The sequence below is a fragment of the Callithrix jacchus genome, chromosome 7 (genome assembly GCF_049354715.1).
Source record: "Callithrix jacchus isolate 240 chromosome 7, calJac240_pri, whole genome shotgun sequence".
Taxonomy (NCBI): Eukaryota; Metazoa; Chordata; class Mammalia; order Primates; family Cebidae; genus Callithrix; species Callithrix jacchus.
The window spans coordinates 133615475-133635674 of record NC_133508.1 but is presented as its reverse complement, the minus strand read 5'-3'; the positions used below and the strand labels follow the sequence as shown (position 1 = coordinate 133635674).

The window sequence follows — 20200 nt, the reverse complement described above, 5'->3', positions numbered from 1 at the left end:
AAGGCAAAAAAGGGACAAAAACAAGTAAAGGTATTATGAAATAATCAGAAATATGTAAAGTGGCCTCTGCCCCAGGTCCTGACATACAGCCTCTGAAACCCTTCTAAATAGGGGTGCTAGAAGTATCTTTTTTTCCAGTGTTTGGTCTTTGACTCTGGTTCCCAATACAGAGCTTCTAAGACCACTGAAATTTCCCGAGTGAGAGGAGCAGCTTCTGCTCTGATGAGGTGACTCTTGGTGGATTCCTGGATAGGGGCTGGTCACCAGAAAGATCAAGACATGACAAGAAGCTTGGATCTTTCAGCCCCTCTCCCTATTCTCCAGAAGATGGAAAAAGGACTGGAAATGGAATTAATGATCAGCCACTTGTATGTGGTAAAGCTTCCACAAAAGGCCCTGAACTTGAGGGTTCAGGAAACTTCTGGGTTGGTGAATAAGAGCACGTCTGTGTCAGGAGGGTGGCATATCCCAACTCCACAGGGACAGAAGCTCCTCTGGGCAGGACACTTCTGAACCTCACCCCATAGGCCTCTTTGACTGTTCATTTGTGTCCTTTAAAACATCCTTTGTAACAAATCAGCCATACTAGGTAAACAGTTCCTCGGTATTGTGAGCTGCTCAAGCAAATTCTCAAAGCCAAGGAGGGTGTTTTGGGAACCTCCAATCTGAGCTAAGTCCAACAGAAGTAGTTGGCAATCTGAGTACCTACTACTTGCAATTGGCATCTGTAAGTAAGGGCAATCTTATGAGACTGAGCCTTTAACCTGTGAACTCTGATGCCATCTCCTGGTAGAGAGTGTCAAAATTTAGTTAAATTTTAGGACAGAAGAGTGGTGTCAGAATTGCTTGGTTTGGGAAAAACTCACTCATCTGGTGTCAGAAGGAAAATATTGGAAGTGCTGTGAGTACAGAAGGAGAAACTGTTTTTTCTGTATACAGGTATGTCCATGAACAGGTTGCCATTGTAGGAAACTGAGGTTCAAGCCTGATGGGATCTAATGAAATACTCTTCAAAATGTCTCGTAGAGGGACAGGAAAGCTAATGTACTAATTCACCAAATCCCATCTCTCAAGGCTTGAGGACTGCCCCAGAGGCTCTTCTCACTTCTGAACAAGCTTTCCTGGTACCAGAGAAAGACCTCAGGCTGAGAAGCAGAGATATCCAAGTGTCATAGGGACAAAGCTTTTAATGTACATGAAACTCGGAGGTGAGCCTAGGAGGTACCAGCTGGGCATTGAGTGTGTCTTCTCTAGTCACTGACACCACAATTAAAAAAAAAACAAAGCTACATTGTATTGTTTATATTTGAGGTTTACAACATGATACAGAGACAGTAAAATGGTTAAAACAGTGAAACAGATTAACCTGCCTATCATCTCACATAGTTACTTAGTGTGTGTGACAAGAGCAGCTAAAATCAACTTATCTAACAAAAATTCCTAATATGATGCAATTTTATTAACTTTACTCCTCATGTTGTACATTAAATATCTAGACCTCTTCTACCTACATGTCTGACGTTTTGTATCCTTTGACCTATATCTCCCTATTTTCTCTCTCCCATCCTTATCTGTGGTAACCATGGTTTCATTCTCTATCTGGGTTGTTTGAGTTCTGTTTTTTTACTATTCCACATAGAATTGAGATTATGCAATATTTTTCTTTCTGTTTCTGGTTTATTTCACTTAGCATAATATACTCCAGGTTCATCCATGCATGGCAAATGGCAGGATCTTCTTTATTAAGGTTGAATAATATTCGTGTGTGTGTGTGTGTGTGTTTGTATCACATTTTATCCAATCATCCATCAATGAGCATTTAGGTTGTTTCTGTATCCTGGCTGTTGTGAATAATACTGCAATGAAAATGGGAGTGCAGATGTCTATACAAGGTAGTGACTTCATCTCTTTGGGTATACACCCAGAAGAGGGATAGCTGGATCATATGATAGTTCGATTTATAATTTCTTTAGGAAATTTAATACTTTCTTTTACTGTCTACATGTAGAAATATCATGTTTAATACTGAAAGTAGATTGGAATGTACCAATCTACATTCCCACCAACAGTTTACTAGGTTCTCTTTTTTCCACACCATCACCATTTGTTATTGCTTGTCTTTTTTGTAATAGCCATTCTTAGAGTTGTATGGTGATATCTCATAGTGTTTTAATTTGTATTTCCCTTATGATTAGTGATGTGAGTTATACTACAAAACTATAGTAATCAAAACAGTATGGTATTGGCATAAAAACAGTAACATAAACCAATGGACTAGAATAGAGAGCCCAGAAATAAATTCAGACATATATGGTGAACTAATTTTAGACAGGGCACCAAAATGACATCATGGGGAAAGAGTAGTTGCTTCAATAAATGGTGTAGTGAAAACTATATTTCTACATGCAAAAAAAATGAAATTGGATCCTTACACCATACACAAAAAGCAGCTCAAAATGAAGGTGAAAAAAAGCCAAACCAAATGTAAGACCTGAAATCATTAACCTCCTAAAAGAGAACATAGAGGAATAGGTCCTCAATAGTAGCCTTGGCAATGTTTTTTGGATATAACATCAAAATTTCAAGCCACCAAAACACAAATAAATAAATAAGACTATATCACACTTAAAAGCTTCTTCACAGTAAAGGACACAATCAACAAAATGAAAAGACAACCTATGGCCTGGGAAAAAATAATTGCAAACCACAAATCTTATAATGGGTTGATACCTAAAATTTATCAAGAACTCTGTATTAGTCCCTTTTCACACTGCTGATAAAGACATACCCAAGACTGGAAAGAAAAAGTAGGTTTAACTGGACTTACAGTTCTACATGGCTGGGGAGGCCTCAGAATCATGACAGGAGGTGAAAATGATGGTGGCAGCAATAGAAAACTGAAAAGGAAGCAAAAATGGAAACCTCTGATAAACCCATCAGATCTCATGAGACTTTCTCACTGTCACGAGAATAGCATGGGAAAGACCAGCCCCATGATTTAATTACCTTTCCCTGGGTCCCTCACATAACATGTGGGAATTCTGGGAGATACAATTCAAGTTGATATTTGGGTGGTGACACACATCAACCTCTTACAACTCAATAGTGAAAACCAAATAATACAATTTAAAAATGCACAAAGGGTCGAGTGGGGTAGCTCTAGCCTGTAATCCCAGCACTGTGTGAGGCCAAGGCAGGTAGAGTGCTTGAGGCCAGGAATTCGAGACCAGCCTGGACAACATGCTAAAATCTCATCTCTACGAAAATGACAGAAATTAGCCAGGCATGGTGGTACATCCCTGCAGTCCCAGCTACTTGGAAGGCTGAGGCACAAGAATCATGTGAACCCAGAAGGTGAAGGCTGCAGTGAGCCAATATTGTGCCACTGCCCTCCAGCCTGGGTGACACAGGGAGACTGTGTTTCAATAAATAAATAAATACAAGCAAAGAACTTAGCAGACATTTCTAACATTTCTCCAAAAATTACATAAAAATTACTAACAAGTATATGAAAAGGAGCTCAATGCCACTTTCTTAATCTGCTTTCTTAATCTACCTTAGCTGGAATAGCTAGAAGAGCTAAGGTGTTTTATAGAATGAAGAGACCTGCTAACCACCAAGGTGCCCATGTCATCCATTAACCCAGCAGAGATTTGGGGAGTTGGGACAGTGTAACCAATGGTGATGAGTTCAGCTTTATCATAATATTTCATGTGTTCCTACTCCCTTGGAAGGTTTTGCTTTATTATATCCAGGTGATATAAGCATATTAACATGTTTTAATGATGTATTTAGTACTGGGAAGGGCATGATTTACTAAACAGTAATAAATAACAATGAATAATATTGTTTTCTACAATGTGATAGGTAATGTCCTAAGCATGTTGCATATATCATCTCCATGAATCTTCACAACATTATGGAAATGAGTATAATACAAATATTAGCTCATGACACAGATTAGGAATTTGAGACACAGAAAAGTGGTATCAGCCACTGCTATGTTAATGTTGCATAACAAACAACCCCAAATCCTGATGACTTACAAGAAGCATCAGTTTTTCTCACTCATAAATTTGTGAATTGGCTAGGGTTATACTTTTGACTCTGTGGGCTAAACTGGGATCAGCTGGCTAGGCAGGCTCCAGGCTGCAAATCAGCTTAGGTTTGCTTAAGTTGTCTTTCATTACAGGGCTAGCAGCTCCCCAGAGCTTGCTTTTCTCACTACTGATGGCAAAAGAACATGAGGCCAAATCAAACTAGGCAAGTAGGTTTAACACTGAAACTCTGTGTTGGTAACATTCAGGTTAAAGCCTCCCCTTGATAAACCTATTATAAATAAATTAAATTTCATGGCCAAAGTATCACTGGGGTAGAAAAATACAGCCTCCATGGTAGGAGTGGAAGAGAGTGAAGCTTTGCAGGACACCAGTGCAACCTACTATCACTATTAAGTACCTTTTTGTCGTCACTAACAAATGGTAGAACTGGGACCAAAACCCAGTTCTTTTCCACCCCTGCTCTGAAACTTCACAATATTCTGGCTCTTCAGGAGGAGCTAAAAGGAGTTGGTGGGAAGTTGGGGAAATTTAAAGACTAACCTTTTAGAAACATATTTCTGAAATTAATCTATATATGATGGTGATTTGTGGGCAAGCAGGAGAATGAGAAAAATAGGATTCTACTGGTTGTGTCAGAGAGGGCATGGTTCAACAATAAGCTGTGAATTGACAGGAAGTTAAAACAAGATCCAAGAATGTCAAGTAAAATAGAGTCAAGAAACCTGGTTTCATATCTGAATACCGCCACTGGATAAACTGATGGTCTCAATCTGGTTTGTAGACTTGTCCAAGTCTCAGCTTTCTCCAGTGAAAGACAAGGGACAGCACTTAGTGTACCTGAATGCTTTCAATAAACCCTTCAGGCTGATCTGAGAGAACTTATAAAAGAGGCTGGGATGAACTTGGGATGAACACCAACTCCTCCTGTTTGGTAATAATATATATATATATATATATTTTTTTTTTTTTTGAGACGGAGTTTCGCTCGTTCGTTACCCAGGCTGGAGTGCAATGGCACGATCTTGGCTCACCGCAACCTCCGCCTCCTGGGTTCAGGCAATTCTCCTGCCTCAGCCTCCTGAGTAGCTGGGATTACAGGCACGCGCCACCAAGCCCAGCTAATTTTTTGTATTTTTAGTAGAGATGGGGTTTCACCATGTTGACCAGGATGGTCTCGATCTTTTGACCTCCTGATCCACCCACCTCAGCCTCCCAAAGTGCTGGGATTACAGGCTTGAGCCACTGCGCCCGGCCTGGTAATAATATTTTAAAATTAATTTGGGGGATATACATCACAAAATAAAGCTCCCAAAAACTTGTTGACTATAATAAATTTTATTGAATCCTTAATTTGCAAAAATTTGTTCAAATTTTCTACAAATGCTCAAATTGCATCCTAATCTTCAATGTTTAACTTGACGAAAGTTAGCTGAGTCAAAAATTTCAAACACACCCTTTCGGAAAGTCTGTAGTTTACACAAAGTATTATTTGGCTTCATGAGCTATTCCACCAAAGGGCAATGAAATACCATTCCAAGAATATCTCAAATATCAAAGAAGGGAAAAGAAGGTCTAGTTGACTTTTTTTTCATCTCTCTAGCTGATTAAGGAAAGAAATGTTTAGATTGTTCCACATACACTGCAGAGCCCAGGTGGAGAAAGAAACATTTGCCCAATTGCTGTACGAGGGACCATGTATTCTTCTCATGTGTATTTCTTATTGCACCTGGTTATGCTTTGATATAAAAAGTTTTGAATAAAATTTTGTTGAAAGGAGTCAACAATTAACAAATGAATTTCAATGATCATTGTTCTTTGTATTCACCTGAGACATAATGTACAAACAGAGACTGGATGTAATGTAGCCAAAAGATTTTTTTTTTTTTGAGATGAAGTCTTGTTCTGTTGCCAGGCTAGGGTGCAATGGCCCGATCTCGGCTCACTGCAACCTCTGCTTCCCAGGTTGAAGTGATTCTCCTGCCTCAGTCTCCCGAGTAGCTGGGACTACAGGCGCATGCCACCATGCCAGGCTAGTTTTTTGTATTTTAGTAGAGACGGGGTTTCACCATGTTGGCCAGGATGGTCTCCATCTCCTGACCTTCTGATCCACACACCTTGGCCTCCAAAGTGCTGGGATTACAGGCATAAGCCACCATGCCTGGCCCAGATTTTTAAAAAATATTGCTCATGCTTCTTAAGCATAGTGATCAGATATTCCTAAGGTTGAGGAGAATGAAAGAAGGATCGGATACCTGTGGTGTACAATCCAGTTCGATACTTGTGAAACACAATTAGCATATAGAACAGTAATTGTTCCTATAAGCATATCCAAGGTGAATTCAAACATGGGGAAAGGTAATGCAAGTAATCCAAGATCGACTATTAAATAGTTTCTCCCAAGACTAGTACATCTAATTTAGGGCTTCACAACTTAAAGGGAACTTGGATGATTTTTATTATGTAAAAATATGTCAGATAAAGCATAGGTTATTTGAAGAAGTGAACAAATAACTTGGGCAAGTTAATCGGGTTTGAAAATCATTTTTTGTTTTTTTGTTTTGTTTTGTTTTTTTACTTCTTAGGCCAAAATAGAATTCAGAATTTTGTTCTCTATCTACTTAAGAGAAAGGTTTGCTCCAGAGTAAATTTTAAAGGTTTTCAAGAGAAAAATTTACCTAAGTTTGCTACCATTTATTTAGCATTTTTATATGCTAAGCCCTCTCTTTCTCTGTGTATGAGGGTGTGTGTTTAGTGTATACACAGGTATATGCTATATATAAAAATATATTTCCCAAAATATGGTAGTTTCATAATTATGCCTATCTCCATTTTCTAGATGAGTTGACTCACAATGACATTGATATTTTGCCTGTGGTTGAGCAGTTAGCTAGTGGCAGAGCGGGGTTCAGCTCCAGGATCGGCTGTCTCCAAAGTCTTTGTTCTTTGTAGTACTCTACCTTATCAAGGGATCAGAACATACCCATATCCATCCAAAGCTGCCCTGCACCCTTACCCGGAAAAAGACCTGGCCTGGGTTAGATTCTCTCACATCTCTTGGTGTGTTTTACCCTGACCGGCTCAATCAGACAAGTTTGAATAGTCTTTCACTTTGTTTCAATTCCTGACTTCCTCTCTCCTTCCTCGGCAGCTCTTCCAAACTCTAATCCCTTGTTCACAGGATGAACACACCTTTGAGCATTCAAGCTTCCTCACTGTCGGTGACCACCTCCTGTTCAGCTGTTTCAGTTCTACCCTCTCCAGCCCCTAACTGAGGCCAGCCATAAACAGGCCTCCCCACTTCCCACAATGTTGACTGGATCGTGCCTGTCGTTTCATCCTCTATGTGTGGAGGCGGACACAGGGTCAAGCCCATGGTATCTTCCTGGTGATGTTGGCTGAGTTGGCTGCTTACAATGTCCACTGTCTCTACTTCTCTGTTGTTTCCAGGCAGCAGAATGCTTTTTGAGAAAGTCTCACAACTTGAGTACTGGCTTACTCTAAGATTTGGTTCTCAAAATATAATTTGTTTTTCCCCCCTGCTTGGCAAGTCCACGATTACCTCTCATTGAAATAAATCCTCGCTTGTAACCTGAGGTGAGTATTCCAGACCTTCTCCTCAGCCCCAAACTACCAGTTCTCTCTCTCCATCCCCCACCGTTTCCCACCTTACTTCTGGCCCCTGTCAACTGCTGCCTTCTGTCCCAAGTTGATGTACCTGTATGTAATATCCCAAAACTGATTTTCTCATGTTCTTCCCTTTTTATTTCAGCGTACACCTGTTCTACATCCACTGTTTCCTTCAAAACAGCTAGGCTTTGGAACAAATGGACCTGAATTCAAACCTCAGCTTTATTATTTCATTTGTGGCCATATACCCTTGGTCATATTTCTTGACTTTTCCAGGCTCTGATTCCTATACCTCTAGAATGTAAATAATAAAGACTATTATTAAGTTTATAAGCTTTCAACACTACATCTTGTAGTGAGCAAGTTTTAGGGATTTGTTTGGTTTCTTCACCATGTTCTAGTTATAAAACCCTACTTTCCTTTAGATTGAATGAGGTTGATTGTCCCCATGGAATAGGACACAAGGCTATTGTCCAGCAAATTAGAGAACCAGTGTCCTTGACCACAAGGGTTAGCTCATGTGATATGACCTGCCGGAATTCATCTCATAGCTTGTTTTTCCCATTAACTTCATGGGAAAGAAATTCTGCAATTTCTGGGATTTCTTACCACAAGGAACAAGTAAATCTGAAGTTGTCAGTGGTAATGTTCGCCACAGAGGAAGAAGAGCTGACCTAAGAATACAGTTAACATAGACGAGAGTAGAGATGACAAATTTAAGCACGCAATTCCTGGACTCTGTAATACTGTATAACAACAAACTCCATATTTTTCTTAAATTACGTTAAGCTGGGTTTCTATCACATACAGCCAAAACCTCCGCCCGACAAAGCTCTGCAGTATCCAGCATGGCATCCATCGCATAGGTTATGTGTGTGATGTGTGGGATCAACTTCTCTGCAGCTCCAGAAGAGACCAGCCGCCTTCCTGTAAGAATACCTCCTTCTCTACTCGTAAGCCCATCCCATAATCCACTGAGTGATATTTTCCCCACACTTAGCCCTTTCCTCCCCAACATCCTGAGTTTCTCCACTTATTTGATTACTGCTTTCAGTATGCTCAATAGAAAAAAAAATCATCATTTCCATTTCTTTAACAAACTTGTCAATTTTCAAAGACTTTCATATATAATTAATCCTGTAGAATCAGTCAACATGGTGTGACTCTTCTTCCTTCAAAATGCCCCTCCCATTTTTCTCTTTCATAACTCTAACCAAGACCCACCTCACCTAGATCGCTGCACTCGTTCATCCACCATGGCTTTTAAAAAATATTCCAACTGTGATTCTTACTACTAAATTAAACTTTCTAAAATGCTGCTTTCAGCATGCTTCTTTTCTACAAAGAGTCAAAAATATTTCAGGTAGCTTTTCCAATAAAACTCATCCTCTTCTCCTCATTAATCCAATATTCTCCGATCGGCACCAATTTACTCATCCAATCTTATCTTGGAGCCAAATTATCTTTTATTGAAATCTAAGTTTTACTTCTTGCCAGCTGTGTGACTTTGGTCAATTTATTTCTCTGCTCTGAGACTCTGGCCCTACAGCTGTAACCATATCAATTTCCTTACCAGTCTTTATTCACAGAAGAAACATTTCTTTTTGTTATTTTTAACATAAAGTATAATTTAAATACCATAAAATTCATCTACTCTGAGTGTATAATTTGCCAATTTCTAATAAGTTTACCAGGTTGTGCAAGCATCACCAAAATCTGGCTTTAGAATATTTTCATCACCTCAAGAAGATGTCTCATGCCCATTTGCAGTTAATCCACATTCCCACCTGCAGCTCCACTCTCTGTCCTTGTAGCTTTGCCTTCTCTGGTCATTTTCTATGAGCTCAGTCATACAGTGTGTGGTATTTTATGTCTGGCTTCTTTCACTTAGCATAATGTGACAAGCTCATTTCTGCCTGACCCTTTGTACATGTAGATTCTGTCTCTATCTTCTCCCTTCCTTTCCACCTACCCAAATTTCTCATTGTTGTTTCCATGCTGCTGTTTTGAGGCACAATTTAAGACACAGCACTTTTATGACATTATCTTGGACTTCTTACAGTCCACCATTTTTATCTTTATTACTCTAAGTCTCCACTGGGACCTCAAGGCTTGAGTTCTTCCTTAGCTGCTCCATGTAGCTCTCATATTTTCCTACCAAGAAAAATGAAAGCTCTTTATGAAAAGTGTTAGATACATTTGGGAACAAAATATATGTTCCTTGAAAAAAAATGATGAATTGAGTATGTCTACTTACATTTTATACTTTACCAAGAACAGGGACCAAGAAAATCCATAGTTAGGTAGGAAGGGAAGATCCAGATGTGTGATGCTGATTTCTACAGATCTTATGCCAGAATAGCTGCCAATTGGACATAGCTCCCTCATCTTAGACACCCCATTCCCCTCCTATCATCAGTTCCCTCACAGATCCCAAAATTTCAGTAACTGTCCATTCTTTGAGGATAGGATTAATATCTGCTGATTGATATTGATTTTTACTTTAATGCATGGCTACTAACTTGTATATAATGGGTGCTGAATAAATATGTGTCAAATGAATGACTTAATGAATGAGTATATGAGTGAATACATGATGAGGCCTTCAAGCAGGACCTGGCCACAGAAATCTCAAGAGACTTCAAGAGTCGTAATTCAGCACTGGCTTTAGTTAGAAATTCCAGTTTGGATATTACAAAAGCTGAGTAAATATCTATAACTATTGTACATCAATTTATCAGAAACACAAAATTGTACAAATTTACCCATGGAGACATTGATGAAAAAGTATAGATCCCAGATCAAAACCAAGTGAAAAGTGGATCACTCATATCCACAAAATTAAATTCCCCTACTTTTCCAGGCTAACTGACTGATGTTTGGCGGGGGAGGTTTAGATGTCATTCCACACTTCAGTGGATCTTACAGCATTATGTTTTCCTGCCTCAGTGTCTGCATGGTAAATCCCTGAAGGCCAAAAATCAATCCTGCTATATCCACACAATTAAGGCAATGCCTGAAACATAGTGTAAAATTAATGCACATTGGTTGAATAAATTTATTCATTTATTGAGTATATCAGTATCTCATTTAATCTTCACAGCTGCCATAACAGAAACAAATATACTACCATTGTATCAAGACCATTTTGCCGCTCCAGTTCAGAGAGGTCAGTTAACTTGGCTAAAGCCACAAAGCTAATAAATGAGAGCTCCGGAATTCAAATGAATTTATTTAACCACAGAGCTATTTTCTTAGTCTGTTTTGTGTTGCTATCACAGAATACCACAGATGGGGTAATTTATATTAAAAGGCAATTTATTTCTCCTAGTTTGGAGGTTGGGAATTCTAACACCAAGGTCCTAGCACCTTATTAGGGCCTTCTTGCTGTGTCATCCCATGGCATTAGGTAAGAAGGTGAAAGAGGATGAGAGGGAGCAAAAGAGAAAGGGGGCCAAGCTTACCATTTTATCGGGAACTCATTCCCATAATAAGTAATCCACTAGTAAGATCATACCTTTAATTCTAATCATCTCTTAAAGGTCCTGCCTCTCAATACTGTTGCACTGGGGATTAAGTTTCCAACACACAGACTTACTCATGCTCTCTACTACACTGCCTTGCTTCATCAGAGCAGAAAGACAATGTAAGAATAGTCCTTCAGAGGATGATCCAGTCTAACTCGATTTGCTCAGACCATATGAAAACTCTACATTTTATTTAAAGCATTTGAAAGTTAACTGGAGAAGTGAACATCTGTGCTTAAAAAAGGATAAGATACCACTTATGAAATTAGTAATAAAAGATCAATATAATGGTTACTTTTTTATTCTTGAAAAGTAAGCAAATAGTGCCTCAAAAAGTTCTCACCACTACATCTTCCTAAACTGGTATATCTTCCTAAAATGTTTTGGTGTTGCTAGTCCTAAGAATAAAAGTGATAGGGGAAGAAAACAGCGGCATTGTTTGCCCCAAGCCCAAAAATGTTGGAGTGATCCTATGGGAACAATATATTTTGATTATTTACAGCCTTATATTATTTTCTAATTATTGCATATGTCTAAATCTTATTCCCCAAGCCTCCAAACAAAAGCAAGATCCCCATGGGCATGCATTTCTTTTATATGTCACAGCATCCAACATGATGTCGAGCTATCGATTTAGCACAAAGTCTAAGGAATGGAAATAAATTTAGAAAATCTGGTCGAGGGATGACTATTTTACCTGTTACATTTTGCCTCCAAGATTTTATCCTGTTAATCCCTGTCACTGAGGACAGTAGGGGTTTTTGTTACATTTCCAGATCGCTCTAAAAGACCACATCAGTGGCTATTTGTCTTATCACATAATAGGGAGAAAAGCAGATTTTATTTTCAAATTAGCTTTGTTCCATTTGGCGAATTTCTGTGAGAAAATGAGCCTTTCTTCACATAAACGGTGGGCTGAATCTGTGCCTGAGAGAGAGAGAGGGCAAGTGTGCTCACACTTGTGGGTGGGTGAGCATCTTCAGAAAGCCCCTCAGCTGCTCTAGAGGAGCTTGCAGTGTGTACCATGGAAACGCCAGTTACCATGGAAAGAGAGCGCTATTGTGACGAGCGGAAGAGATGCCTATGTAAAATCATCTTACCATGTAACCTTATACTTTCCAGCGTTTTAAAAAATATGACAGGATTAGAGCACAGTCCTCTGGGGAGTCTCGGGCCTCTCAATGATCTTCCAAAACAATCTAGAAATCGAGATGATAAACTGTGGGGCAGTGTGTACCTTGCTAAGGGGCTTGACAAGCAGTTAGGTGGAGAAATTGCCAACATCGTTTATCTATGGACTACACGGCACACTATTAAATATTTTCTGTTAAAACCCACAAAGTATTACAAATGAAGAGAAAACATGGATAAAATTAACTTAAAGTGAATGGTTCCTGACTTACTGAAATCAAAATTGATGTGTTTCATCTAACTTATCTGTTAATAGGCTTTCTTGATGCCCTCGTGTTACCATAATCTCCAAAGCACTGGACAAACCAGTACATTTGTTTATCTTTATCACTCTTTGCTTACTAAAGAACTTGCTTTTATTAAAGAGATCAATCACCCGCACACAGTTTAATAGCTTGTGTGGTGCATACAAGGTAAAAAAAAAAAAACAAAAGCAAAAAAACTGGTAAAGGGTGAGAGCCCTGTTTCAACAAAACCCCCAAAGCATTGAAGAGGCAATAAAATAAGCTTTCAATAATATATATATCATATACATATACATACACATGCAGACACACACACACATATCTTCGAGATAGAAAACTTGACATCAAAATTAGCAACGTAAAACATCTTAAAATGGAACATGGAGGCTTAAAAGCAATCAATGCCTCAACTGTACACTCAGTTTTGTCTGGTTAGTTTAATAAACAAAACAACCAAATGCAATTCAGTAGAGAGACCCAGAGTGCATTACACATCTTAGACACGGCTTCTCTCACATGCCTGCATGGGAAAGCCAGACATCTGTATCTCACAGCCCAGCCATGAAACCAGGAATCTACCCTGGGTTAATAAGAAGATGGCATCTGAGGGCTACCGTTTTGAATCTCAGATACGAGGCATTGTTGAAATGCTGGATGATAGCTTACTGTCCGCATTGTCGTGTGGGAGGGATACCGAGGCAGCTTTGCTCCTGAAACTGCTCTCCTCCCTACACTGAAAAACAACCCTATCCATAATCTCTCAGTGCAAGGAACATAATATCATATTTTATCTCATCTTCTGGGATTACAAATATTGATTGAAATTTTCATTGGAAGCTTTTCTTAAAAGACACTTTCTTCCAAACCTCTTCTTTCTACTCCATTGCAAGTCAGCTATTTTTCTTGCCAAAATGCAGGAAAGCAATTAGGCTCAAGGGTATTATAAGCTGCACTAGTTCAGGGCAAATCTATTGAACTTTGCTGAGAAATTCTTGTTCATTCACTGTGAAAATTTTGATGGTTTTATCCTTTTTCTTGATAACCACTTAGCTTTAGAAACCTGGGTAACGTGTGTACTGCAGGATTTCAAGAGAGGCCATCTTAATTAAAGCGTTGTGATGTTAAACGGGAGGGTACTAAACATATTCCTTTCATAACTGCCATTTCAAGCTCAAATGTATATCGGAAAGAACTGAAGCTAAAATACAAAGGAAATTTAGCAGAAGCAGTGATGGCAAAGAGAAAACATTCACCCAATCTGCAAAGTGCCTCACAGGTTTTGCAAATAACACAGGAGGACAAGAAGAGCCGATCCTTCATCTTCTATCAGCTGTTCCTGTTGCTGGTGATTATAGCCATATTTCACAGAGAACATATGGCTGTGTTTATAGCCATCAGGCAGCATTTCACAGAGCTACGACACCATGTGTCCACCAACTAGCCTTCCTGATTGCAGTTAATTAGAGAGGAGGTGGGAGGCATTTTAAAGATAATTTTAAGGCATAAAGATGCCCAAAGTTCCCAGGCCTATCTGCAAGACAAAGTGACAGGAGAGACTGATAATAAAATTATAAGAAGCTAAGAGAAGTGGAAATTTTACAAGTCTTTCCATAAGAAATGAGGCCAATACAACAACAACAAAACAAAGAAAAAGCATATGAATACTAAGAAATCAGAACAATAAATCATGCAAGATGTCAGTTGGGAAACTTGCAAAAGTAAGAAATCATTTGAACATTCCTAAAAAAACTTTTCAGGGGAAAGGTTCTGAGTCAAAACTACCAAAACACTTCTAGGAGTTACTTTACACTTAGCAAATCCAAGATGCAGTATATTCAACGTAAAATTACACAGGATCTGTTATACTCCCTCGAATATGTGCTGAAGCCCAATTTGTAATCCAACAACAATGTAGCTCTTTCTTCTTGTTAATCTCAAAGTAAAATACCAGGAAACATATGTCACCAGATAAATGGTTTAAGGGCTTCAGCTTTTCAACATTCCCTCTTTTGAATTTGCAAAATTTCTTCCATAAGCCCCTGGAAAAGAGACTTGACTAGAGAGAGTTCCAGAGAGAGTGAACTGAGCTCACATCCACACAGAAACCTTAGTTTACTAATTCCTTTCCTCCACAATTTACAAACCTCTGCTTGGAAAACATGGCTCTGTGTGTGTGTGTGTGTGTGTGTGTGTGTGTGTGTGTGTGTGTACCGTTCCATCTATTACAGACACTTCTTCCTTCAGGCTCTTTTGAAAGTCTGAGAACACATACATTGGTAATTGTGTCATTTTTTTCTCTATTGCTCTGCTTTGCTGAAGCTGGACTATAATGACATTAGATAGGTCGCATGATGGCAATTTAATGGCCTGAACTCAATCCACAGGTACATCATTGCAGTCGCCTTGGGATCTGTTCTCATTGCTCTGACATGACAGAAAATACCAGCAGAGTTGGAATAGATGGCCAACTGCAGCAATGTAGACAGTGCATCTGTGAGGACAGTAGACACTGACTGAACCCCCGGGCAGCCCAGTAGCTGGGAAGTCACCCTTGCTGCCCCCCGTGGCTCCCCACCCACGCTATTAACACAGAGCACTTCACTTGACCACATTCATATGTTACGCTCTCTGGTTGACACTGAAGACAGAGACCAACAGAACACATGCAGGCCCAACCCTAATGTGGTTTATTGTTTCGTGGGAAAGACACATAAACATTTAAATAAACACATGCACTAAAACACCATAGATGCTATGACAGACCCATGTCCACAGTATAATAGTGGCACTTATTATCAGTGAAGTTGAGCTGCCTTTAACAGTCCAACCTGCCTTTAATAGCCCAGTATACTTGAAAGGGGAGATGGCGGGCGTTGTAGTGATTTAAGGACTACAAATTGCAAAGTACAATAATAAATTCAAAGCATACGAAATACTTTCAAAGGCTCATGTGAATAATTGATTGGGTGATGGATCCTCTCAAAGGACAATTATGAAAGTCAAATTAAGAAATTCTCTGAGCACTTTGGGAAGAAAAAGTATAAATTCAAAGTATTATGCTGTTACTAAAATTAGCTAAGTATAATATCCAGAGCCCTAGGGAATGTTTCAATTACTTAAGGAAGTTTACAGAATGACACTGCGGATTTTCCAAAAACCATAAAATAGTGTTAGAATCAGAAGGGATTGTGTGTATATGTCTATATCTACATGTAATATATTTTATATTACATATAGATATATTTTATCTTCAATATATAATATAGATATATGGTTATATTAAAAATGTTTATAGAATCTAGGGTGCCATATGAATATTAATAGATGTGGTTGTGGTTGTATTACTGCTGACCATATTTTTTGTGCCTAACTATGAAACAGAGGTCACGAAATTATGGGCAAAATCTGGTCTGCAGAGGGCCAACTTCATTACCTATTGCCCACAGCTTCTGTACTCTAACAACAGGGTTGAATAATTGGACAGAGACAATATTATGAATCTACTTTTTTCCTTTTTTTACATTTGATTTTGTTGGCAGAAAATATTTTCCTGCAAAAAGGAGGTTCTGTGATCAGGTAAGTGGAAACACTATTTACTATATTTCTCCTAGGAGATTTATAATGAAGCTTAGTATATTAAAACTTTGAGTGGTCCTCTATCAAATAAATCTATTTAAATACATTTGGCCATTTTTGTCTATCAACACGTACTAACAAATATGGCAGAGACAGTGGATTAGCCACCCAAGAACAACTGACTTCTCCTGTTTCAGCTGTTGTATAGAAAACACTAAATACTTTATACATCAGCTTCCCTGATGTCTAACTTTAGCTGTTCACCACAGTTACAAGAAATAAGAGATGGTGCCTCGTGAGGCAGGTGCCCTTCCAGAATAGAAAAGCCAGGCCTCCCAAGAGAAAGTCCCTTTTATCTTTTCCTGGTTGCCTTTTCTCTTGACCAGAAGTCAGTGGTCCAATACCCACCTTGTGATTCTAAGGCCAGTTAGTAAGGTCAAAGCCCTACATGTCTAGGATGGTGAAGCAGAAAGATGGTGAAATCCTGGGTCTCTGATGTAATCACTGAGACATTGTACTAACTCAGAACTGCCTACTCCAGGTTGTCTCATTGTATCAAATAAGTAACACCTTCAGAGTATTAGAGTGTGGTAAGAAGGAAAGCTCTTCTCAGACTTAAATAGGTCTGAATCACCTGGGGATTTGTTAAAATGCAAATTCTGGTTCAGTAGATTGGGCTGGGGCCCCTAGCCAGCTCCCAAGAGATGCCAGTGCTGGTTGATGAATCACACAGTGAGTGGCAAGCTAATCGAATTTTCTATTAGAGTCAACCACGGATCAAAAATATTCAGAAAAAAAATAGCACAACAATAAAACAATACAATTTTAAAAATACATTATAACAACTACATACATGACATTTACATTGTATTAGGTAATACAGGCAATCTAGAGATGATTTAAAGTGTAGGAGAGAGTGTACATAGGATATGTGCAAATACAATGCCCTTTTGTAACAGGAACTTGAGCAACCACAAATTTTGGTATCCACAAGGTCATGGGAAAAATCACCCTCAGATAATTAGGGGCAAGTATATTTGCCAAAAAAACACCACCAAAACTGATACAACCTATACTTCATCTTGCAGAGAACACACTTTGAGAAAGTCTGAGGGTTTTCTGTGTTATGCTTCTGCTTACCACAAAACATTTAGTAAGTGGGCCCCACCCAGGCTACCATTCAGAGGATCTAGACTTTCTTCCCACATTATTTCTTGTACCTTATATTCCTTTTTATGGCCCATAAGGCAGTGTCAAAGCTACAGTGAACCACCGTGCACAAAGAAGTAACATTTTCCACAGATGTCCTCAGTACAGCAACAAATGGTAATGAAGAGATCGATCTTTAAGCCTCCCAGAAAGATACATTTCTTAAAAACTTGCCCAATCCTTCATGTACAGGTCAGCAATCTTAGGTCAAGAGAAGCCAATTTATCCCCTAAGTCACACAGGGAATGGAAAAAGGGAGAGGACAGAGTTGGGCAAGATTATGCCCATGTGTCAGGGTCTTGGTGCATGAATCTGTGTGATAGATTTCCCCCTTTACACAGAGAAACCTTTCAAAAGAAAGTAAGGGCTCCTCAATGACAGTATGCACCTTACATCACATATGCAGGACAGAGCAACAAAAAAATTCCAAATTTACTTTGCCAGACTTTTCCTACTGCCTCTGTCTTAAGCGACCGCAAAGTCAGCAATTCCTTTTAACCCAGCACATCAGCAAATACCCAATCTAGAGATACAGATCTGTGAAGGTTTTGTGATTCTGTCTCTAAAATATAACTCCATTTGACCTAACTGGGGTTTGGGGAGATTCCATATCTTATCTTCTTTCATCTTTCCATGACAACTGTGAATTTAACAATAGGGTGTGTGAAGTTGCTGAAATATTTCATGCATTCTTTATTAATTAAAGAAAAAATTTCATCTTAGAGTACTGGAAGTTTAAAGAGCAAATGAAAAGTAGAGAAAATGCAAGAAGGGCTAAAATAGCTGAAATGTTCTATTTTTTTCTTTTGAATAATTGGTACTAAAGAAGAAATACAGGCTTTAGATTTTAAAGTCTATCATAGAAGAAAAGAAGCCAACTTTCAAGTATTCTGTCATGCTGAGGAAGAGATCAAGGGCCAGTAGGCAATAACGTTGTCTCGCTCCTGTGTTTGCACGCCCATGGCTGTGGTCCACCAGGCGGTTTTTAACACAAGTACTGCTTCTGCCTTCTGGGCCTCTTGGTACTCATTTGGTTCATTAGGATTCTTAATTAGTCATTGGCCAATTTTATTTTGGATTTGTCTAATAATCTTGATTCAAAGATCAGGTAACTAAGGTCAAATTTAAAAAGGAATTTACTCAAGGCCATAGAGCAGGCCATGGCATTGTCTAAAAAACTAGTGACTTAAATGTCTAAATCTTTGTTGTTCAATGATTCTAACACAATTTCTGCAAATTTCCATCCAAGGAGTCTGGGATGTGACACTAGGGCAAGCACTTACCTACACAGACAATATGGCTTGGCTCTGTGTTCCCACCCAAATCTTAACTTGAATCATAATTCCCACAATCCCCATGTATCATCGAAGGAACCTGGTGGGAAGTAATTTAATCCTGAGGGTAGTTATTCTCATGCTGTTCTCATGATGATGAGTGAATTTCCATGAGATCTGATGATTCTATGAGGGGCTTTTCCCCCTTTTGCTCAGCACTTCTCCTTCCTCCTGCCATGTGAAGAAGGATGTGTTTGGTTCCCTTTCCACCATGCTTGTAACTTTCCTGAGGCCTCCCTAGTCCTGAAGAACTGTGAGTCAATTGAACCTTTCCCAGAGGTTTCTCTACCTAGAAAAACAGTAAATCAAAAACAAGGTTGTATCTCTGGAGAGATTGTGGAGATAAGTGTCATTGTCAGAAACTTGAAAGACACAGGTGGTGATTCCCACCACATCCCCCTTCAACTCTCTCATTTGGCATGTGCAGAAGACAGATGGATCTTGGTGAATGACAGTGGGTAAGCATAAGATTAATCAAGTGGTAATTTCAATTGCAGCTGCTGTACCAGATGTGGTTTTATTGCTGAGCAAATAAGCATATCTCCTGGTACCTGGTATGTAGCCACTGACTTGGCAAACACCTTTTTCTCCATTCATATACAGAGGCTTACCAGAAGTAATTTGCCTTCAACTGACAAGGCCAGCAATATACCTTTGCTGTCCTACCACGGGGGTATATATCAACTCTCCAGCTTTGTGTCATAATCTCCTTCAGAGAGATCTTGATTGCTTTTTACTCCCATCAGGTTTCACACTGGTCCGTTACATTGATGATATTCTGCTGATTGGATCCAGTGCGCAAGAAGCAGCAAACACACTGGACTTATTGGTGAGACATTTGCATGACAGAGGATGGGAAATAAATCTGGCTAAAATTCAGGAAACTTCTACCTGAGTAAAATTCCTAGGGTTCCAGTGGTGTGGAGCCTGTCTATATATTCCTTATAAGGTGAAGGATAAGTTGCTGCATTTGGCCCCTCCTACAAGCAAGAAAGAAGCACAATGCCTAGTGGGCCTATTGGGATTTTGTAGACAACACATTTCTCATTCTGATATATTACTCCTGCCCATTTATCAAGTGATCTGAAAGGCTGCCAGTTTTGAGTGGGGTCCAGAAGAGGAGAAGGCTCTGCAACAGGTCCAGGCTGCTGTGCAGGCTGCTCTGCCACTTGGCCATATGACCCAGCAGATCCAGTGGTGCTTGAGGTGTCAATGGCAGATAGGGATGCTGTGTGGAGCCTTTGGCAGGCCCCCATAGGTGAATCACAGCAGAGGCCACCAAGATTTTGGAGCAAGGTCCTGCCATCTTCTGCAGATGAGATGGAGCCCTCGATATGGCTCCATTCCTTGAGGTGATCAGCCAGCAACCTGGTGGCAGGTTGATTATATTAGACCTTTTCTGTCACGGAAAAAGCAGAGGTTTGTCCTCA

At 39.3% G+C, this 20200-nt stretch overlaps 1 long non-coding RNA gene across 5 annotated transcripts in view; it reads right to left on the bottom strand.

Annotated features, from left to right (window-relative positions):
* LOC103794583 (uncharacterized) overlaps positions 1 to 20200 on the bottom strand; it is a 455426-nt gene that overhangs the window by 337503 nt on the left and 97723 nt on the right. For all 5 annotated transcript variants that reach the window (XR_013520575.1, XR_013520576.1, XR_013520578.1 and 2 more), the window contains one exon: positions 2828 to 2897. This is a non-coding gene — a long non-coding RNA (uncharacterized LOC103794583). The remainder of the gene's footprint in view (positions 1 to 2827; positions 2898 to 20200) is intronic.